The 24,425-nt window shown below is 36.9% G+C and overlaps 1 long non-coding RNA gene across 1 annotated transcript in view; it reads right to left on the reverse strand.

The window, feature by feature from the left end:
• Nucleotides 1-1,137: 1,137 nt before the first annotated feature.
• LOC123843380 (uncharacterized) overlaps nucleotides 1,138-24,425 on the reverse strand; it is a 58,476-nt gene continuing 35,188 nt past the window's right edge. The window contains exons 8-11 of the long non-coding RNA XR_010411377.1: nucleotides 13,040-13,123; nucleotides 10,844-10,953; nucleotides 2,152-2,317; nucleotides 1,138-1,506 (exon numbers count right to left, since the gene is read on the reverse strand). This is a non-coding gene — a long non-coding RNA (uncharacterized LOC123843380). The remainder of the gene's footprint in view (nucleotides 1,507-2,151; nucleotides 2,318-10,843; nucleotides 10,954-13,039; nucleotides 13,124-24,425) is intronic.

Consider the following 24,425-nt stretch of genomic DNA (forward strand, 5'->3'; position numbering starts at 1 on the left):
ATTATCAAAGATTTAACAAATTGGACATTTTAAAATATTGCTTCTATTGACTGATCAAAGCTTAATACACTTGTATATTACTTATTATAGCATTATTACATCATATGAGAGTTTGTCTATGTGTCCATCCATCTCCCCACTGGGAGGCAGGAATCATGTCATATTTCAGTGTATCACAACACCTAGCCCATTATTTGGCCCATATTAGGTATTTGACAAATATTAGTTGAACCAATTAGTGTGAGAGAAAAAAAAAATGTTTGCCTGTGGGGGAAGGGTGATTGGGAAGACCTTAGGAGACCTGAGTTATAGGTTTTATTCTATAGATCTCAATCATCTTCCTCACACAGGAAAGACTATTACATGAAACTATTTTACAATTCACTTTGGCCAGGCCTTAGAACTCTGTCAGAACTGTAATGTCTGTTCTGTTGAGGCACAAACAAATGAAGTTCTTCCTGGAACTGGATGGTTGAGGAAAGGGTCCATGAGTGGGCTTCATGGGGTTCATGAGTTCCCTAAGAATTACATTCAAAATTGGGTGTGTATGCACATTTTTTTTTCTGGGATAGGGAGAGGATCCATAATTTTCATCAGATTTTTAGTGGTAAGCCTGATCCAACAGAGATTTAAAAAATTAACGGCATAGCAAATATTTTACACCCAAAACATAACCTTTAAAGAAAATTACAGTGATGGAGAATTATAGCTACATATTAGATCCTTTTGCTATAACAATAATGACCCCCTTGGATCCAGGCTTTAATTTGCTATACCCAAAAAAAATATATAGATAAAATGAAATAACAATCTTTGTTTTTCAAAATTCCAAAATTAAAAAAAATTAAATTATATAAAGTATTTAACCCTTCATAGTTAAATCTGAGGTTTTTAAATGGAAATGTAAAATCCCCAAAGTATTTTTCTGAAACAAAACAAAAACAAAAACCCAATAACATAAGATGTCAAAGAAACAGATACATCAAGTTCATGTTTTCAGACTTTAAATCAATGTTTATAGCACATTCTATAAAATTTGGCAAATTTGTAACAATGGTACAATTATTTACATATACTATAATTAATTACATATATGCATACATATTCATTTTTAATATATTTAAGCACATATATAGAGTCTTATATATTTATATATAATAACATATATAGTCAACCAATATTAAGACTAACAAATAAATACTATTGACCATTTGACAGTTAGGGAAACTGAGTCACAGAGTGACTAATTAACTGTTAGTAAGAATGAATCCAAGGCTTGAAACCAGGTTCCAGAGCCCATGATATCCTGTTCCCAAATGTTGTTGAATATACATAAACCATCTGATTGTCTTACTTTCTAAATCTTCTATTTAAAATATTATTTTATTTATACTTTTTCCCTTAGAAAAAATAGGGAAGTTGCACTGAAAGGTAGAAGGTGTGATGGTCTAGAAGAGGCTAAGTGAGGTTTCCCTAAGTACATCAGGGCCAGCCAGTTGAATCACCCTGCAGAAGTAAACATGAATAGTGAGTTCTTATCTCAAAGAAAAGAGTAGATTATTTGATTTCTGGCTTCCTGGTCTCCATTTCTCAAGTGTCATGAAAATATCACTTCAATTTATAACAAAAACTTTTGCCGGTAATATGTGTTTGGAGTCTGTTTCATGCATTCTGTCTTTGTATGAATGCCTTTCATAACATATCACACTAATTATTGTCACGGCAACATAACTGAATATATGATAAAACAGAATTTGCTTTTAAGGGACACTGCCTTTTTATCAAATCCCATGCATTAATATAGGATCCCATTTAAATTTAAAAATTTAATTTAATTAGAAAATTTAACATAGGATCCCATCACATTTACCTTAAATATGCTTTATGTTGTTATCTATCTATCTATACATAATTTTTTCTGAAAACAGACACATGTATCTCATCCTAAAATTCTGAGTGTTGCAATAGCTGTGCAGGTGAAAATGTTTTATATTCAGATCCATTTGGTTGGATGAAGTTGGATCTACCCTATTCTAAATTCATATTTATGAAAAACAGTACCACAAACTTCCATCTCAATGTGAAAGGCAAAAATGTCTACATTAAAAAACTATTTCCTGTGTCCCAAAAAGCAACCTTTGAAAATATTACCTTTCTGATCTTCAGTGAACACCATTTAATAAGAGTCCTATACACCCAGTATTTCCTCTGGAATTTGTTCATCACATGATCTCTCTGACATGAAAAGGGATTATGCAGGACTTGTGTTGTCCAGATCAGGAGAGGAGGAGTATGACCAAATTTGCTAGATGGTCAACTATGAAAAGATAAGATTTAGGTATTATTTTGCTTTATTTCACCCACGGTACTTTACATGGCAGAAGCCCAATAAATGTTTATTGCTTAGAGACTCACAGAAGGTCAGAGCCATGAGGAGACTTAAAAAAAAAAAAAAAAACACTGGTTCTGGGGTCAGCCTGAGTTCAAATTCTAAATTCCTCCACTTATTAGTTGTGTGACCTTGGGCAAATAACCTAACCTAGCCTAACCTAGGCCTCAGTTCCTCATCTGTAAAATGCGGGTAATAATAATAGTTATAGCATAGGATTGTTGAGGGTGTTGAATGAGTTAATATGTATAAAACCTTTAGAACAGTTATCAATAGATGTTAACCCCTATGATTATTATGTCCAGTTTTCCAGGATTCCCTTAGGAATGCCAATCAAGTAATAATTCCTTTCCATTCCTTTCACCAAGTGGTGGCATTCATAATATTGAACAGACAATACTGTGCCAGGCACCACCAGTCAAACAGGGACCCCAGGCTTGCCAGGCATAACCATTTTGTTGCTGGAGAAGTCCAGGGGAACCAAGGTGCCAGGCGATGGGGGTCTTGGGGCAATGCCTCTTTATTACCAACCAAGTATGGAGGTATTTTAATACTTTATAACTGGTATCAATGTGTTCTGGCTGCATACCAGTTCTGCTTCACACCTTCCCATCCTAGACATCCAAGTCACAGAACTCCCTAATCACTCCAAAGAGCAAACTTGACCTTACCTGAAACATAGTTAAGTTTCCAATTCCCTATTGAGAGAAGTGAAAATGAACATGATGGGATTATCAGAATGCACATAACAAACGGATATTTGGGAGAGACATTTAAACCCTCTATTTATGAGCACTTGTTAATAAGAGACATTTTAAATATCTCTTTGATACAACATATGTGGGGAAAGATGGCTTAAAATAACATCCACTCATTCAAAATAAAACTAATAACCAGGAGAAATGCTGAATGGATTTTGCTAGCTGTCTTCTGAGAATAAATTTCACGTGAGAAGAATATGGCCATTAGGGAGGAAAATATTTGCCACAGACTAAGACATTAAAAGTAAACAAAACCCAGAGAAGATTTAAACAACAGTGGCAGGAGAATCCTTAAATGAAAAGAACATGTTAAATGAAAGAGCTCCCTGGTTCTCCATTCATTGACTTGAACTAATGGTTCTCCATTTGATGAAACAACCCAAAGCCCAGAGAGCTAATACTGGGTCACAATAGCCTTTCATGTCAGGTTTGATCTTTCTGCCTCTCATGGGGCACTTTTGTAGGTTCCTCAGAGATTTCCCCTCTGGGAATATACATCTAAACTTCTCAGGACACAGGCAATCTTCTCCTCTGGCCAGCTGCTCGTGCTTCATCTCTCAGCCCTCAGGACTCTGGTAGTTCACCCTTCTCATTTTCAATACTGTATTTACCAGTGTCTGACCACCTCATTTGCAAACTTTGAGGAATATAACATCTCATTTTGGAATGGAACATTTTTCATTTGTTTTGCTTTTGGCTTTTGGGGACATCAGTCAGAAGAAGAAGAGGAGAGGAGAGGAGGGGAGGGGAGGGAAGGGAAGGGGAGAGGAGGGGAGGGGGGAGAGGAGAGGAGAGGAGGAGGGGAGGGTAGAAGAGAGGGGAAGAGAGGAAAGGAGAGGAGAGAAGAGGAAGAAGGGAGAAGGGAAGGGGGAGGAGAGGGAAGGGAAGAGGAGGGGAGGGGAGGGGGAGAGGAGAGGAGAGGAGAGGAGGAGGGGAGGGTAGAAGAGAGGGGAAGAGAGGAAAGGAGAGGAGAGAAGAGGAAAGAGAAGAAAGGAGAAGAGAAGAGAAGAGAGAGAAGGGAAGGGAAGGGAAGGGAAGGGAAGGGAAGGGAAGGGAAGAGAGAGAAGAGAAGAGAAGAGAAGAGAAGAGAAGAGAAGAGAAGAGAAGAGAAGAGAAGAGAAGAAGAGAAGAGGAGAGGAGAAAGAAGAGAAGAGGAGAGGAGAAGAAGAAGAGAAAGAAACAAAGAAAGAAAGAGAATTCCATTTTTTTCATCAAGACTTTATTTTTTTAGAGCAGTTTTAGGTTCATAGCAAAATTGAGGGGAAGGTACAGAGATTTCCCATATAGCCCTACTCTGATTCATGCATAACCTCCTAGATTACCAACATTCTCCACCAGAGTGGTACAGTTGTTACAACTGGTGAACATACATTGACACATCATAATCTTTCACAGTCCATAGTTTACATTAGGGTCTCTTGCTAGCATACATTCAGTGGGTTTGGACAAATGTATAATGACATATATACATCAATATGGTATTATACAGAGTATTTTCACTGCCCTAAAAATCCTCTGTAGTCTGCCTATTCATCCTTCCCCCCCAACTCCTGGCAACCACTGATCTTTTTATTGTCTCCATAGTTTTGCTTTTTCCAGAATATTATATAGTTGGGATTATATAGTGGTAGCCTATTCAAATTGGCTCCTTTCACTTAGTAAAATGCATTTAAGTTTCCTCCATGTCTTTTCATGGCTTGATAGCTTATTTATTTTTAGTGCTGAATAATATTCCACTATCTAGGTGTACACTTCTATTTATTTATCCATTTACCTATGGAAGGACATCTTGATTGCTTCCAAATTTTAGCAATTATGAATAAAGCTGCTATAAACATCCACGTGCATTCTTTTGTGTGGACATAAGTTTTCAATTGCTTTGGGTAAATACCAAAGATGGTATAGTAAGAGTATATTCGGTTTTGTAAGAAACTGCCAAATTGTTTTCCAAAGTGGCTATACCATTTTACATTGCCCCCAGAAATGAATGAGTTCCTGTTGCTCCATAAATCCTCTCAAGCATTTGATATAGTCAGTTTTCTGGATCTTGCCCATGCTAATAGATATGTAGTGGTTTCTCAATGTTGTTTTAATTTGCATTTCCCTGATGACATATAATGTGGAGCACCTTTTCATATGCTTATTTGCCATCTGTATCTTCTTTAGTGATGTATCTGTTAAGGTCATTGGCCCATTTTTTAATTAGGTTGTTTGTTTTCTTATTGTTGAGTTTTAAGAGCTCTTTGTATGTTTTTAGATAACAGCCTTTTTTAAATCAATATGTCTTTTGCAATCATTTTCTCCCAGCCTGTGGCTTGTCTTCCCATTCTCTTGACATTGTCTTTCACAGAGCAGAAGTTGTTAATTTTGATGAAGACCAGCTCATCAGTTCTTTCTTCCATGGATCATATCTTTCGTGCTGTATCTAAAAAGTCATTACCATACCCAAGGCTATCTAGGTTTTCTCCTATGTTACCTTCTAGGAATTTTATAGTTTTGCATTTTACATTTATGTCTGTGGTCATTTTGAGTTAATTTTTGTAAAAGTTGTAAGGTCTGTGTTTACATTTATTGTTTTGCTTTGTTTTGTTTTTGCATGTAGATGACCAGTTGTTCAATACCATCTGTTGAAGAGTGGGTCTATTTCTGGGCTCTCTATTCTGTCCCACTGATCTATTTGTCTATTCTTTCATCAATACCACTGTCTTGAGTAGTGTAGCTTTACAGGAAGTCTTAAAGTCAAGTAGTGTCAGCCTCCAACTTTGTTCTTCTTTAATATTGTGTTGACCATTCTGGGTCTTTTGCCTCTCCATACAAACTTGAGAATCAGTTTGTCAATATCCACAAAATAACTTGCTGAGAAAAATTGACATCTTGACAATATTGAATATTCCTATCCATGATCATGGAATAGCTTTCATTTATTTTTCTTTGATTTTGTTCATCAGCCTTATAGGTTTCCTCACATAGATCTTGCACATATTTGTCATATTTATAGTTGAATATTTCATTTTTGGGGGGGTGCTAATGTAAATGGTATTGTGTTTCTAATTTCAAATTCTACTTGTTCATTGTTGGTAAATAGCAAAAATGATTTTTTTTAAAGATTTTATTTATTTATTTGACAGAGAGAGACACAGTGAGAGAGGAAACACAAGCAAGGGGGAGTGGGAGAGGGAGAAGCAGGCTTCCCGTGGAGCAGGGAGCCCAATGTGGGACTCGATCCCAGGACCCTGGGACCATGACCTGAGCTGAAGGTAGTTGCTTAACGACTGAGCCACCCAGGTGCCCCAAAATGATTGGTTTTTGTGTATTAACCTTATATCCTGCAACCTTGCTATGATCACTTATTAATACCAGGAGAGTTAGTTTGAGAGGGTGGGTTGTCAATTCTTTTGGATTTTCTACATAGCTGATCAACAAGGATAATTTTATTTCTTATTTCCCAATCTAGATACCTTTTGTTTCCTTTTCTTGCATTAGCTAGAGCTTCCAATATGATGTGAAAAGGAACGGTGAAAGAGACATCCTTGCCTAGTATCTGATCTTAGCGGGAAAGCTTTGAGTTACTCACGATTAAGTGTGATATTAGCTGTAGGTTTTTTAAATAGTCTTTATTAAGTTAAGGAAGTTCCTCTCTATTTCTAGTTTACTGAGAGTTTTTATATGAATAGGTGATGGGTTTTATCAAATATTTTTCTGCATTTTTATATAATCATGTGATTTTTCTTTTTTAGCCTAATGATGTGCTAGATTACATTAATTGATTTTCAAAAGTTCCATTTGAGTATTTTCCGTTAATCAATCTTCTTGATAAACTTCATGGTAAGATACTTGTCCTATATGTCTTAGATTCCCAGGGGTGTTACACAAAACAGAGGAATTATACCCACCATTCCATAAATTAATTGCAATTCATATACCAATGCATTGGCATGAGTGTTACACAATAATGATATTAAACCATACCAATGAAACCTAATCAATCAAATCATACAGAACTGGTCTTTATTAGAGTGTGTCTATGCAAGTTTCTAGTGGATGACAGCCACTTAAAGTAGTGGAGCCAGACCCATTAAAAATCATTAAGGAAATAACTTGAGCCAGTGGCCATTGCTGGTTACTTAGACCACACCAATTACTTCCTTTCCCCTTTAAAACAGAACAAAATTTGTTTCTTCATGTTTCTATTTCTTCTCTAAAAACCCCATGTTCTTCAGGAAAAGTGTGTCCAGGTTAGTGTTTTGTAGGCCTGAGTGGTCTAAAGATAAATCCATCTGCCTTGGACAGTGATTAATTCAGTTAATCAGACTTAAGCAAATCAACTCATGGTGTTCAACTAGTCATGAGCTAATTTGTTTAAGAATGAGGATATAGTACAATGCAGCCATCAAAAGGAATGAGATCTTGCCATTTGCAATGACATGGATGGAACTGGAGGGTGTTATGCTGAGTGAAATAAGTCAATCAGAGAAAGACATGTATCGTATGACCTCACTGATATGAGGAATTCTTAATCTCAGGAAACAAACTGAGGGTTGCTGGAGTGGGGGTTGGGGTGGGAGGGATGGGATGGCTGGGTGATAGACACTGGGGAGGGTATGTGCTATGGTGAGCACTGTGAAGTGTGCAAGACTGTTGAATCACAGATCTGTACCTCTGAAACAAGTAATACATTATATGTTAAGAAAAAAAGAAGAAGAAGAAGAAGATAGCAGGAGGGGAAGAATGAAGGGGGGGAATCGGAGGGGGAGATGAACCATGAGAGACAATGGACTCTGAAAAACAAACTGAAGGTTCTAGAGGGGAGGGGGTTGGGAGAATGGGTTAGCCTGATGATGGGTATTAAAGAGGGCACGTTCTGCATGGAGCACTGGGTGTTATATGCAAATAATGAATCATGGAACACTACATAAAAAACTAATGATGTAATGTATGGTGATTAACATAACAATAAAAAATTTTAAAACTAAAAAAAAGAATGAGGATATAGTTTCTTAATTTCTTTAAAAGATAACTATTTAAAGTAAAAAAATAATAGCAATGTATTATAGGATTTATAAAATTTATAGATGTAAAATATATAATAATAGAGAAGCGGTGATAAATAGAACATATAGAAAGATTCTTGCATTATATGTGAAGAGGCATGTTATTAATTCATACTGGTATATGATGAGTTAAGGAAGCCTTCTCTAATCCTCAAGCAAAAAGTACAATAAAGAGTAATAGCTAGTAAACCAATAGTAGAGATAAAGTGAAAAAAAACAAAAAAACAAAACAAAAAAACACTCAATCCTAAAGAAGACAAGAAAAGAAGAAAGGAATAAAAAACGGGTTGGACAAATAGATAACAAATAGCAAGAAGGTAGAATTAAACCCAGCAATAAAAATAATTACATTAAATATAAATGTTATACATATCAATTAAAGAGAAGAGATTTTTAGATTAAACAAAAAAGCAAGACCCAACCATATACTATTTACAAGAAATGTGCTTTAAGTATAAAGACACAGGTTAAAACGAAAAGAGTGAGAAAAATATAACATGAAATGCTACTAATAAGAAGCTAGAGGAGGTATATTAACATCAGATTAAGTAAACTTTAAAACGAGGAATGTGGCCAATAATAAAGATGCACATTTTTTATTAAAAGGATCAGTTCATCAAAAGAACACAGCAATCCTAAATATTTGTGGACCAAAATAGATGAGGCAAAAAAGTGACAGAACTAAAGAAATAAATTAACAAATTCACAATTATAGTTGGCTACTTTAACATTCTCTCAGTAACTGGTAAAACAAGTAGAACAAAAAAAATATCGTAAGGTTATAGATTTGAAAAATATGGATCAATTTTACCTAAGTGACATTTATAAAACATTTCACTGAACAATAGCAGAATGCATATTCTTTTCATTGCATATGGAACAATCACTGAAATAAACCACACCCTACTATAAATAAGTCTCAACAAATTTAAAATGATTGAATCCTATAGAGTGTGTGCCCCAATTACAATTGAATTAAATTAGAAATCAATAGTAGATAGATACTTGGAAAATCTCAAAATACTTAGAAATGAATCATACACCAGTAAATAACCCATGGGTCAAAGAACAAATAAGCAAAATTAGAAAATATTTTGAACTGGATAAAAATTGGCAAAAAATCATATCAAAATTTGCAGTGTACACTAAGTTAGCACCTAAAGGGAAATTTATAGTTCTGACTGCTTATATTAGAAAATAAGAAAGGAAATAATAGAGATAACAAAGGGATGGAAACCATAAAAGCAGTAAAGAAAGTCAATAAAACCAAAAGCTGTTTCTTTGAAAAGATTAATACAATTGAAACCATCTAGCTAAACTGATAAAAAAAAAATGGGAAAAGTCACAAATCATCAATATTAGAGATGAAAGAAGGATGGTGACTATAAATTTTACAGATATTAAAAGAATAATAAGATAATATTATGATAATTTCATGCCAAGAAATTTGACAACTTAAATGAAATGGACAAATTCCTTTAGAGACACAAACTACCAAAACTGAACAAAAGCTATTTTATTTCTAATACCAGCAACAATTTTTTAAAGCTCCATTTATAATAGCATAAAAAATACTTAAGAATAAATTTAGTGAAAATTGTACAAAATCTGTATTCTTTTTTTTTTTTAAAGATTTTATTTATTTATTTGTGACAGAGAGAATGAGAGAGAGAGAGCATGAGAGGGGGGAGGGTCAGGGGGAGAAGCAGACTCCCCGCCGAGCAGGGAGCCCGATGCGGGACTCGATCCTGGGACTCCAGGATCATGACCTGAGCCGAAGGCAGTCGCCCAACCAACTGAGCCACCCAGGCGCCCCAAAATCTGTATTCTTAAAACTAGAAAACATTGCTGAAAGAAAGTAAAGAAGACCTAAATAGATGATAGATATATCATGTTTGTGTATTGAGAAACTCAATATTGTTGAGATGTCAATTCTCCCCAAATTGAACTATAGATTAAAGGCAATCCGTTTGAAAATTCCAGCAGGCCCTTTAAAAAATAATAATAATAATAAAATAATTCCAAAGTTTATATGAAAATGGATAGTCAAACAAATTTTTTTTTTTTTATTCAAACAATTTTAAAAGAGAAAAACTGTCCTGGAAGATTACATTACCTGATTGAAGATTTACTCTAAAGCTGAAGATTCAAGACCGTGTAGTACTGGCATAAGAATAGACATATAGATCAATGGGAAAGAATAAAGCACCCAGAATTAGATCCACACTTACATGGTCAATTGATTTTCAACAAAGATGCCAAGGTAACTCAATGAGGAAAGGATAGTCTTGTCAACAAATGGTTCTGGAATGATTGGACATTCATATGCAAAGGAAGGAAGGAAGGAAGGAAGGAAGGAAGGAAGGAAGGAAGGAAGGAAAGAAGGAAGGAAGGAAAGGGGGAGGGAGGGGAAGGGAAAGGGAGACAGGGAGGGAGGGAAAAAGAAAGATGAATCTTTATCTCACAGCAAAACAAAATTTAATTTGAAATGGATCACAGCCTTAAATGTAAAAAGCTAAAACAATAAAAATTTCCAGTAAAAAGCATAAGAGAAAATCTTTGTGATCTTGAGATAAGTAAAAATTTCCAAAATAAGACATAAAAATCATGAACCATTTAAATATTGATAAATTGGGGGGCACCTGGATCACTCAGTAGGTCAAGCATCCAACTCTTGATCTCCCCTCAGGTCTTGATCTCAGGGTCGTGAGTTCAAACTCCAGGTTGAGCTCCACGCTGGGTGTGGAGCCTACTTTAAACAAATAAAAATAAAAAATAAAATAATATATTGATAAATTAGACTTAAAATTATAAAATTTGCTCTTCAAAAAACACCATTAAGAAAACAAAAAAGGCAAGCCCCAGATTGGAAAAAAAAAAATTCACAATATTTGTATCTAACAGAGGAATTGTACCTAAGATATATAAAGTATTCTTACAGCTCAATAATAGATTAGCTATTTCCCTTCCCTTTCCCCCCCAAACTGAGAAAACTATTTGAACAGACACTTCCCAAAAGAAGATTACAAATAGTCAATAAATGCATGAAAATATACTCAGCTTCTCCACAGTTCTTTCCTTCCTAAAACAGTCAGCATTGGGATCAATTCTGTGGGCAAGACATTGACTCTTAAGTTCCCCTATTCATTTCAAGCATTTATTTAGGGAATAGTTATTGAGCATTTACTTATATGCTCATTAAACTATTATAGAATTGGTATGCTTTAAAAGGGCAAGACAAGGGGCACCTGGGTGGTTCAATTGGTTAAGCATCTACCTTCGGCTCGGGTCATGATCTCAGGGTCTTAGAATCGAGCCCCACATCAGACTCCTTGCTCAGTAGGGAGTCTGCTTCTCCCTCTCTCCTCCCCCCTGCTCATTCTCTCTCTCTCTCTCAAATAAATAAATAAAAATCTTTAAAAAATTAAAAGGGCAAGACAAGATATAAAAGAACCATCATAACATGGTTACAGCAAGTAGCACCCTTTTGTTGGCAAATGTATCAGTCAGCTTTTGCTGCCTAACAAACCACCCCAAATTTTAATAATTTAAAATAAGCAATCATTTATTTGGCTCATGATCCTCTGGGAAATTTTTCAGGTATGAACAAAGTTTGTTCAGGTAGGAACAAAGCTCTACTGGGCTTTTTCATGTGTAGGTGGTTAGTTAGTAGATTGGTTGGGCTGATTGATCTAAGATGGCTCAGCTAAGGCAATTCTTCTCTGTTTCATGATCTCTCATTATTCCTCAAGGAGATGATCTGTACTTATTCACATAGCAGCTGTGATGAAGGGTCTAAAAACCATCAAGAGAGGAAAAACTCTGATGCACACATGGTTTTCAGATCTCTTCTGTCTCCTTTTTGTGGGCATCTTTTGTCCAAAGCAAATCACCTAACTAGGCCAGAGTCCATGGAAAGCCCTCAAAGTATGTGGGTATGAATACAAGAAGGAGAAGAATTTGTGGCCATTTTTGCAATCTACCACTATAAGCAACACAACCCGTATCAATCCAAGTTAACCAAAAGGAGAAATTACTGGTTCAAGTTATTGAAAACACCAGAGAACCAGTAGTAGCTAAATCCAGGGGTTTAAATACTATCAGCAGAACTCGTTCTCACTATTCCTTGGCATTCCTTCTTTTTTTATTTCATTTCTAGAAGGCTCTCACTTTGGTCACAAGATGACCTTTAGCAGGTACAGACTTTCATCTTAACCTCTCAACATCCTAAGAGAAAAAGTGGGTTTTTCCCCACTTTCCAGTGGAAGTTTTAGGATTGAGTCTCCCTGGACCAAGTTGAGTGGAGCACCTATCTCAATAAACCTATCTCAGTGCCCAGGAAGACAAGAATAAATTGATTCTTTAGGCCTTGGTCATATGCCCACCCCTAGTGGTAGGAGGGCAGGAGCACTCTCATCTAAATCATATGGACTAAGATGAGAAGAGGTGAATTCCCTACGAAGGGGGACTTGATGCTTAGCTGCTGACACAACAGGTGTCTTGAGCTATAAAAATATCCTGATGAAGAAGATGTTGCTATGTCATAACAGGATTGGAAAGATATTGTTATTGCTGCTGTTGTCAACCTGCTATCCCTGACTGCTAGTCAATGAATTTGCCCTGTGCCAGGCACTAGGCACTTCATGAACTTTAAATCATAGGGCTCTGGATTAAGAGAAACAAAATTTGGATCTGAAGTATGCTTCATCCTGGATTCAGAGAGATAGAACTACTGAGTTGTCACCTTGGGAAAGGGTGAATGGATTCTATGTGCAAAGAAGAGTACACTGAAAACTTGATGAGGAAAGCAGATTGGGGTAGATATAAGTGGCGCTTACCAACATTTCCAGTTCTACCATTCTACATGCACAGGAGGAGCACTGCATTTCTTTAGCTTGTTAAAGTCAGGAATTTCCATGAAACTGTTTATTAGTTAAAAAAGAAGTGTGAGCAGAAATGATACATGTCACTTTCTAGGCTGAAGTATTTCATTGCTATGGTGATCATACAAGAATCTGTTAATATTCAAGTGCCATAAAAATGAGGCAATGTGGAATGCTGAGCCTGGAGTCACCCAGACCCACAGCAGACTTTGCTTGAGCAAGAAATAAACTTGAGTTGTTACTGCAGTAGAATCAAGCTTAATTGGAACATTACACAAATAATACTGTAAGACAAGTACATGTACATAAATTTTGTAGGTGAAGAAACTGAGGCATAGAAAGTTTAAACAAACTGCATGAAGTCCCATATCTAGCGAGCAGCAGACCCAAGACTCAAATCCAGGTCTGTCTGATTCCCAAGTCCATGCACAAAATCTCCTGGTCCCTCACCTGGCAGGAAGGATGGAAGGGAAGGAGGGAGGGAGGGAGAAGGGAAGAAAACAAAGCAAGAAATAAGGGCATTATTTTAAAATAGCTCTATCTCCTCAACATAACCTCAAGCACATACAAAATATGAAAATATAAGAAGAGGACTTTTTAGCTGAATAAGTTTGCAGTTCACTTGCATGATCTGAACATCCATATTTAATGGGAGAATGCATTAGTGTAAGGATAAGAAAGTCCAGGTTCTAGTTCTGATTCTTTGTCTCTGTGTCCTGTTATGTCACCTAACTTCTCTGGTTATATGTATTTACATATATTTTTAAATTAATGAGTTACCAGGTCTACTCATAGTATGATAAATGATAAAATGCCTCTTCTAGCTGCCTCTTCTTGACTGCCCTCTTCAACCCATTTTCAAATTGGCCTGTAAATTGACTGCTCTCACCAAGTGTATCAATTGGTACATGGTTAGAACATGATTTTATTTGTCCAGATTTAAGTAGGTATTGGTACATTCCAGGCACATAACATCATTGTGTATCTGTGTATATCTTGGATATCTTGGACACTGAATCAAGTGGTCATCAGGGTTGAATCAAATAAACACATATAAATGTCTTAAGTAATACGAGGTTTTCTTTTTTACTTTTCTGTAATTTTCAAATTTCCATAAAAGAACATAATTTGAGGGACTCCTGGGTGGCTCAGTCGGTTAAGCGTCTGCCTTCAGCTCTGGTCATGATTGGGGTCCCGGGATCGAGTCCCACATCAGGCTCCTTGCTCAGCAGGGAGCCTACTTCTCCCTCTGTGTGACGCTCCTCCTGCTTGTGCTCTCTCTTGCTATCTCTCTCTCTCTCTGACAAATAAATAAATAAATAAATAATCTTTTAAAAAAAGAACATAATTTGAAAATATCATTAATTTTTTAAAGGGAAATCTGATGCCTAAACAATTTAAAGATGTTTTAATAAAGATATCAGGAAAGAGGATTATATAGGTAATGTAAATAAATGCTACAAGTCAAGTAGTTACATTGATTTTACCCATGACAAATATATAATTAATTTTAAGCAATATTTAAAATACAAATGAAAACTATATATATCCATTATTATTTCTGACAAAGGTAGCTAAGTACCATACAAATGAGAAAGAGCTGATAGATACTTGCCCATCTTTCACACTTTTACCAAGTTCTGAAGATGCGTAATTTTTGCAGAGTCAGGGTCCAAAAGTTCATGTTGCAGGCATCTTCACAAGAAACTCCTGAGGCATGGCCTATTTTATATTGCACACCTCAGGACTCTAAGATCTATTTATATTCTGCTTAACCTCCTGATGTAGTTTGAATCTTTTTTATTGCTTAAAATTAAATTATGAATTTGGGGACAACTAATTCCAGTGAATTACAACTGCCTCTCAAACAGATTCCAGGATGTACTGTCCCCTAAATATATGTCATTGTTTCAGAGAAACCAAGACAATTTCATAGGAATCTGTTATATTCTGTGATTGCAGTAAATCCTATTGTCATGACATTGTTACTGCAAACATTTCTTCATTACTAAAAATAATATTACTAAGTTTTACCACAAGTATTTCTCAGTATAGTGGAAGCTTAAATAGAATGCGGCAGACACCTCTTTGAAGTTTGTTGTGATGTGTTTTGATCTCTAGTATATTCACTACAGCATTTCTTAGATTTCTCATTCTTCCCACAAAGAAAACAAGGTGGATCCAAGACATAAATACCAATAATATTCTTGGGCTTCCCTCTGAGAGCACCTTGAATTGGTAACCCTCCCAACATACTTGCTTCACTTTCCCTTAGTAATAGCATCCTGATTGTGTACAAGATAGTAAGCTCCACTACAAACTTCATTTCCCACTGCAGGTAGGCCGTGGCTGCATGGACAGTCCTGGCCAATGAGATGTAAGCATGGGGTTTGCTCATACTGATGGTCTACTGGAGATCTGATGGACTTGCTCATTCCCCACTCTTTCCTCCTTCTTGCCTTGACTCTGAGCATGATGATCGGAATTCCTATAACCATTTTGAGACAATGAAGGAAAGGTCAAAAGAATCTCAGGGAGATATGCAAAAACATTGTTGAGTTGATAAACCAACAGAAGCAACTATCTGCTTCTCGACTTTTTTATGGGAAAAATAAACTCTTGTTTGTTTAGGCCACTGAAGTCATGTATTTTATTACCTACCGCTAACAACATTCCTAGTGGTTATACGTCTTCAGCCCAGTCTTGTAATCAGGTAGATAGCAAAGCTTTTCTCTAATCCTTACTAGAAATCAAGTATGGGGATTCCTAAAACATTAATTAGAACAGCTGCCCATGCACCTGTTTCACTAATGAGCCACCCCAGATGACTTTTTGCTGTCAACTGTAAAATCAGCACTCAGATAAGCAATTATTTTTATTATTCAAAAAGCTGCCCTGCTCCCAAACCTAAAACCCTTACATCTGCCTGAAATTGTCATCTATTTGAGATGGGATTGTGTGAATAATAGATTTTCTCAATACTCTGTGTTATTATTGCAGCCCAGTCTGAGCATTAAAGACAAATTGGCTGTGAAAGGAAATCACATGGGAGAAAACACTAAGGTCCAGATTATTCCAGTTGATTAAATGAAAGCTCAGTTGGTTACAAAGGTCTAAGCTCAAAGGAGTGCGGGTGTATTCAACATGAGATGCAATTTCTTTGGAAGGATGAACCATGTAATTTAGGAAGATAAGAAATGCTATCTTCTGTTCTCATGAAGTAAGAGTTAAAGACTATGAGATACACTATAAGCAATCTTTTGGTTAGAAGCAAAGATGAATAAACAAAATGAAACTAAGAATGAGTAATGGTAATAACTCCAGTGACTTTTACAAAGCACTTACTCTGTGCCAGGCAAAGTACCCTACACCCATTTTTTTCTCATTTAACCCTCACAACCATACCGTGCAGAAGTCACTCTTAAGATTTTATTTTATAGATGAGGAAATAAAGACTTGGAGAAGTTATGCAATTTGCTTGAGCTTACACAGCTAGCAAGAAACAGAGTAAGGATTTAAACCCAGGTCTGTCTGGTGCCAAAGCCCATGCTCTCAGCTCTGCTCTGCAACCACTGTGCTGTACATCTCCCCCTGCCAGGGAATCAAAGCACGCCAGACCTGAGAGGCCCTGAGTGAGCATCCAGCCCAGTGGCTCCCAAAATTTTCAAGCATGAAGACCCTTGTTATCTTTCTTTTAAAATTCATGGTTGAAAACGGCCAACAGACACATGAAAAAGTGCTCACCACCACTCGGCATCAGGGAAATGTAAATCAAAACCTCAATGAGATATCATCTCACACCAGTCAGAATGGCTAAAATTAACAAGTCAGGAAACGACAGATGTTGGTGGGGATGTGGAGAAAGGGGAACCCTCCTACACTGTTGGTGGGAGTGCAAGCTGGTGCAGCCACTCTGGAAAACAGTATGGAGGTTCTTCAAAAAGTTGAAAATAGAACTACCATACGATCCAGCAATCACACTACTGAGTATTTACCCCAAAGATACAAATGTAGGGATCCAAAGGGGTACGTGCACCCCGATGTTTATGGCAGCAATGTCCACAATAGCCAAACTATGTAAAGAGCCAAGATGTCCATCAACAGATGAATGGATAAAGAAGATGTGGTATATATATACAATGGAATATTATGCAGCCATAAAAGGAATGAAATCTTTTCATTTGCAATGATGTGGATGGAATTGGAGAGTATATTACATTGAGCGAAATAAGTCAATCAGAGAAAGACATGTATCATACGACCTCACTGATATGAGGAATTCTTAATCTCAGGAAACAAACTGAGGGTTGCTGGAGTGGTGGGGGGTGGGAGGGATGGGATGGCTGGGTGATAGACGTTGGGGAGGGTATGTGCTATGGTGAGCACTGTGAAGTGTGCAAGACTGTTGAATCACAGATCTGTACCTCTGAAGCAAATAATACATTATATGTTAAAAAAAAAAAAAGAAGAAGATAGCAGGAGGGGAAGAATGAAGGGGGGAAATTGGAGGGGGAGATGAACCATGAGAGACTATGGACCCTGAAAAACAAACTGAGGGTTCTAGAGGGGAGGGGGTGGGAGGATGGGTTAGCCTGGTGATGGGTATTAAAGAGGGCACGTTCTGCATGGAGCACTGGGTGTTATATGCAAACAATGAATCATGGAACACTACATTAAAAACTAATGATGTAATGTATGGTGATTAACATAACATAATAAGAAAATAGGAAAAAAAATTCACAGTTGAAAACATGCATAGTAACAAAAGTAACTGTAAATTCAATAATGCTCTTATATGACTCTACATTATATTTATCACCCATATTTATTTGGAGAGTCATAGTTCATATAAATGTGAGACCTAGAATTCATGGAGTCTAGAGACATTACTTATTGAACATGGAATTTATGGACCCTTTGAAATATTTTCCTGACTCTCCTACCCAGGTTGGAAGTTGGTCCTCTGAGTAGCAGATACCAAGACCAGATTAGCTGTGCAAAAGATTTATTGAAGGATATTTCTGGGAAGGGTAAATGGGATGTGGACAAGAGTAGGCTTGGAGAGGCTGCAAATCATGATACAGGTCCAATACCTGAGAAGCAGGTGTTGGGTAGAAAGGGTTGGGTAGGAAGAGACTCAGACTGCAGTGCAGTTCTAAGGAACTCTTGCCCAGCTGATGGAGAGTCTCTGAGCCAAACCTGCCCATCAGAGGAAGCCCAAATTGGGCCAGCATCAGTACCCCTGCCATGTTCAGTCATTGGCTGGAAGCAGCCTGGTAGAAGTGTGGCCTTAGGTTCACAGGGGGAGTAACTGGGGGCTGTTAGTCAACCATGTTCCCTACTGGATGGTTCAGCACATTTCCAAGGCAACCACAGGTTAAGAATCAGGGACATAATCCAATAATCCCATTTTACAGATGAGGAAAATGAGGCCAAGTTACATTGAGCCACATGATCAGGATGAGAATTTACTTGATCCAACTCGCATGTCAGCAGAGTGCTTGAACACTTTGAAGTTAAATTCACCTGCAAAAGTCATGACATGTTTAAGTGTACTTCCTTGCAAGTGGAACACAAATAAGTCTGGGAGATCTAATACACAATACAATGATGATAGACAACAAAACTGTATTATAAACATTAAACTTAGTAAGAGACCAGAACTTTAATTATTCCCACCATTAGGAAGAAATGATAGTTATTGATACAATGGAGGTATTAACTAATGCTGCAGTGCCAATCATATTTCAAATAAATGTATCAAACCAGTATGTTAAACTTACACAACGTTATATGTCAAATATATCTCAATAAAAAATGATAATATCATCTAACTCATAAGACTGTTGTGAGTTTCAAAAGAGAAAACACATGTAAAAATGCTTAACACAGTACCTGGTCACTAGTCCCTCAACAAATGGTAGCAATTATTATTTCCACTCCAGTGTTTTTTTCTACTGGATATAGATAAACTAAAAATGCAGACAATATCTTTATGCCCTTATACTTTTTCTTCAATTTATCCTTTCATAGTCATAGAAAAGCAATCTAGTCCTATGGGAATTTTTCCCAAATTACCTTCCATGTGTGCAGAAACTCCAATGTTTAAGAATATTATCAATTTTCCAGATCTTATATCAATATCAGTATTTCCAGAACAGGTGGCCTCTGTGCTCCAAGAGATAAATTTATTAAAAATAAACAATTGAAGTGGCTTTAGGAAGAACTCACTCAACGAGTATTTAAAGTTGAATCATTTAGTCCTTTCAATATGAATTCAGTTAAGTTTTATTCAGGATAAAAATAAGCCTCTGATCTTAAAATCCAATTCAATGCCTTAAAATATTTACTAAAGTGGAGGAGAACAAATCAATGCTACAAGGTCAGGGAGGAACGTGCATATACTTGGAGAGTCACCACAGCTCCTCAGGCCTTTCATGGAGCTTAGCAAGGGGAACTGAACCCCCAGCCAGGTGGGGCTGCCTCTGGGGTGCTACATGAAAATAAGAGAGTCTTATAAAAGTCATAGGTTCTCAGTTCTAGGGAGGGCACAACTTTTTTCTCCTTGGCTGAGAGGACAACTTTCCAGGGCTCCTGGGTGACTCAGTTGGTTGAGCATCTGACTCTTGATTTTAGCTCAGGTCTTGATCTCAGGGTCGTGAGGTCTAGCCCTGCATCGGGCTTCTGGCTGGGTGTGGAGCCTGCTCTCCCTCTCCCTCTCCCCTACTCCGTTCTCCCTCTCTCAAAAAAAAAGACTACATTCCACCTACCTTTTTCAAAAAACCACTGTACTGGCACAACAATGGGGATATAGTTGACTTTATTGAATTGTACATGTAAAAATGGGTAAGATGGTAAAAAAAAAGCAATGGGGAAACTGTGCAAGGAGTGGGGAAAGAAGGTACAAGAATTCTCTATTTTCTGCTTAATTTTCTGTACACTAAAACTGTTCTAAAAAATAAAATTTATTAATGAAAAAAAGGAAAAACACATTATGCTAAGTGAAAGGAGAGAGATACAAAATGCCATATGCTTGACTCCATTTATATGAAATTCCCAGTATAGACAAAGCTATAGGGACAGGAAGTAGATGGTGTGTATTGGGGGATGGAAGGCAAGAGGATAAATAGGCAGCACAGAGGATTTTTAGAGAAACAAAAATATTCTGTATGATATTGCCATGATGAGTACATGTCATTATGCACTTGTCCAAATCCATAGAATATGCAGCACCAAGACTAAACCTTAATGTAAACTATGGACTTTGGGTGATTATGATGTGTCAACATAGGTTTATCCTTGGTAAAAAATGTTCCGTTCTGGCACGTGATGTTGATAACATGGGAGATTATACATGTGCTGGTGCAGGAAGTATATGGGAAATCTCTTTATCTTCCTGTCAATATTTTTTGTAAACTTAAGGCTGCTCTAAAAAAATTATGTAGATAGTGGTTGCCAAGGGCTTGAAGAGAGGAAGGAATGGGGAGTGACTACTCATGGGTTTGGGGTTTCTTTTGGGGGTGATGAAGATGTGCTGGAATTTGATAGTGGTGATGTTTGCAAAAGTCTCTGACTATATTAAAAACCACCAAATTCTACACTTTAAAAGGGTTTATTTCATATTCTGTGAACATGTCAATAAAACAAAACAAAACCTTGTACTGAGTATAATGAATATCTCATCTTCTTTCATTTGACCAGGAGACAGTGGAATATAGGAGAGTGGAGCATAGAGGGAAGGGAGCCAACAAAGGTGTTCCTCTCTCCTGCCTTGCAACCTTGCTCACCACCCTCTGATGAACTAACTGTACAGCAAGGCCATTACTGAACCAACTCTCAACAATCTTACCCTTTCATAGTCCCTCCAGTTATGTGTATTTTAAGGTGCATGTAGTCCTCTGCTTACAGGTAGTTTCTTCTGTGTGCTTTTATTTTTGCTTTTCCTAATTCACACCACAGTGGTCTATTATCTCTTGATTCCTCCTTTCACTCTTTTCCATTCAATGCATACTCTTTCCACTTCTGCTTTATCTATTGTTCTCACAGATAGACAGGTAAAACTCCCTCTGCCTGCCCAGTTATTCATCCATCCATTCTTTCATCCACTCATTCACTTATTTACCCATTATCTATCTCAGGAATCCCCATCGTTTTGAAGGAAAGGGCTGTCTCACCTCCTGGAAACACCAACAGAAAACAACTATCCCAACGAAACAACCACCATTATCTATCAGTTTCTGTGACCAGGAATTATTGTGTTTCTTTACCTCATAAATTTTCAGTTGCTGCTACAGAAAAGGGAATGAAGCAACTGTCCATCAAGGCCATGGTCTGTCCAGGTGACTCATAGATAGATTGCTTTAGTACTTTCACAATGACCACTTACAAAGGATGGTTATTTTGCCACTTATATGTTGAAGGAAGTTGAAAGAAATGGCTTATGTGTTGTCTTGGCATATCCTTCAGTTCACTGACAGACATTTATTGACAAACATTTACAGACAAAACCAGAAGTTTCCTTCCCCAAAATTCCCCCCTATAATTCCATCAGTTTTAGACTTATAAAAAAGAGTGAACTGAAAGTAATTTGGCAAGCAAATTGTTATTATTAGCTTCAAATACCTCTTTGGAGGAATATCCTTAATAGTGATTCAAGTATTAGTATCAACTAATTTAATGATATCAGCCCAGACTGGAGCATTATCTATGAGAAAGAAAAGAACCAATGTAAGGTTGGGTCATTTTTTGGTGCCTTTGAGAAAGCTCCACCATGGTGGGCTCACCCTCCCACTAACTTTTCTTCTTTCAAGTCTGAATTCAAAAATCACCTCCTCTTACATTAAGCGTTTCTTCTTGTCTCTTGTTTGGGTGCTGATTTTTTTGTTTTGTTTTGTTTTTGTCCACCAACAGCACTCTGTGCAAGACACAGGCTAGGAGAAAATATTAGCAATACAAATAGATGACAAAGAATTTGTATCAAAAAATCAAAAATATCTCTAAAGACCTCTTAACAACCACAATAAGGCAAACAACCCTCCATTTTTTAAAAAAAATATGTAAAGGGCATATATAAATAGCCAATAAGCACATGAAAAGAACCTAAAATAATTAGTTAATAGAGAAATGCAAATCAAGTCACCATTAGAATGTCTAAAATTAAAAGAGTAACAATACCAAGTGTTGATGAGGATGTGGAATAACTCAACTCTTATTTATTGCTTGTGGGAATGTAGACTGCTATAGACACTTCAAAGAACAGTCTAGTGGTTTCTTATAAAGTTGAACATATGCTTACCACATGACACAGAAATTCCACTTCTAGTATTTATCCAAGACAAATGAAAACAAAAGCCCACACAAAGACTTGTATGTGAATGGTCACGTCAACTTTATTTATAATAGTCCCAAACTGTAAACAGCTCAAATGTCAATCAATGTGTGAATAGATAAGCAAATTGTCATATACCCATACAATGGGTAAATGAAAAGGAACGAACTGCAAGCAACAACATGGGTGGATCTCAAAATGTTATGCTGAATGAAAGAAGCATGACACAAAAGTATAAATAATACATGATGCCATCTACATGAAACTCACAGGAAATTTCAATTTAATCTATAGTACAGAAGGCAGGTCAGTGGTTGCTTAGGTCCAGGAATGAGAAGGGAAAAAAGGGAAACTTCTGGGGTGATGGAAACATTCTATATCTTGACAGTGGTGGTGGTATGGGTATATACATTTGTCAAAACTCTTGAAACTGTACACTTCAATTGTGTGCATATTATTTATGAATTATACCTCAGTCAGGTTGGTTTACAAGTATCTGAACTCTCCTGCACCCAGCTCTTAATCTCCTGTAATCTACCTGCACTATCTTGTCTCTCATATTTATTATAGGGCCTGGTGTTTACCCTTGCAACCTTCAAATCTATTCTATAGAAATATGGGAGCCTCAAGTACTTCATTGCCTGTGGTGCTTAACTTCAGATGGAAACTATGTTTAGTCATTTCTTTTTTTTTTTTTAAGATTTTATTTATTTATATGAGAGAGAGAGAGAGATTGAGAGAACGAGTGGAAGGAGGTGCAGAGGGACCCTGGATCATGACCTGAGCCGAAGGCAGACGCTTAATCGACTGAGCCACCGAGGCGCCCTGTTTAGTCATTTCTGACCTCTGCTTTAGTTAAGGGACTGCTTCCGAGGGTAGTTGTTTCACATCCTTCATGAGAAACCCTGAGTCATCCATTTCCCTCCATTTCCAACCCTGTGTTGATTTTTGGCATGATTTCTGAGGATAGTGTAAGCTTAATGGAGACACTATATTGTATCTTTCTTCCTGCCCATGAGTGAAAGTGGTTTATAAACTAGAGATGTGTGCTCCATGTCTCACCTTACTTCTTCGAGAAGGTGATTTTCAGATCAATAGGGAAGCTAGTGAGGCTTTTTCCACACCCCCAATTTGCTTGGCCAACTTCATTTGTGGACAGAGCACATTCATCTTTCTCTTTACCTAAGAAGATCGTGCTGACAGAGGGTCAATTTGATTCCTTGCAGAGCAGTTTTATTCCAACTGAGGAAAATGATCTTTGTTTTCCAAAAATCTTTCTCTGGATCACAGTGTGGCAGGGTTGATCAGTCTACATTGGCCAAACAATAATTCCAATAATTCAACCCTTCTTGCATTTAGTGGTTCGTTTTGCTAAACGGAAAGCTTTCAGCAGGGAACCTCTTAAGAAAGGAAAATTGCTGGATTTAGCAATCAGTATAGATATTGAGGAGAGTTCAAGTTACTTTCTGAATAAAAGGGAGAGTAAAAGCAAAAATTCAAAAACCAACCACAAAATCAGCCAAGTGAACAGAGCTACCAGACTGTAATGTTTCATAGGTGTAGCTGACGCTCTGCCAAACCCCTTTCCATCCCACTGCTTCTTTTAGGCATACTATAAGCAGAAAACAATTGGAGCTTTGTGTGACTACTTTGGATGTCTTAGGATGTTTATTAAATGATTATACAGATGTTACAAGCAGCCCTCGGGCAGCATTAATAATCTTCTACATGAAACATTCTGCTCGAGGGTTCTATCAGCATCAGACAAGATAGTTCATGTGTATAATTGCAGGGACTCCCATATTTTCCAGATTAACAAGACTGTTCTATTTCACCAGTGCTGTCCTTATTCTTTCTGAGGTTTACAAAATCTTTTAGGATCAAATAAGATCACTTATGAAAGTCTTTTGTAAACTCCAACATTATAAATAAAATTTGATGATTTCTAAGATATCCATTAAAAACCTACCAGATAGTAAAAGATGTGAGCAGGCAGTTCATGGAAAAAGATAC

The sequence above is a fragment of the Mirounga angustirostris genome, unplaced genomic scaffold, assembly GCF_029215605.1.
Source record: "Mirounga angustirostris isolate CCGP_5_RB_7025 unplaced genomic scaffold, mMirAng1.0.hap1 SCAF_5, whole genome shotgun sequence".
Lineage (NCBI taxonomy): Eukaryota > Metazoa > Chordata > Mammalia > Carnivora > Phocidae > Mirounga > Mirounga angustirostris.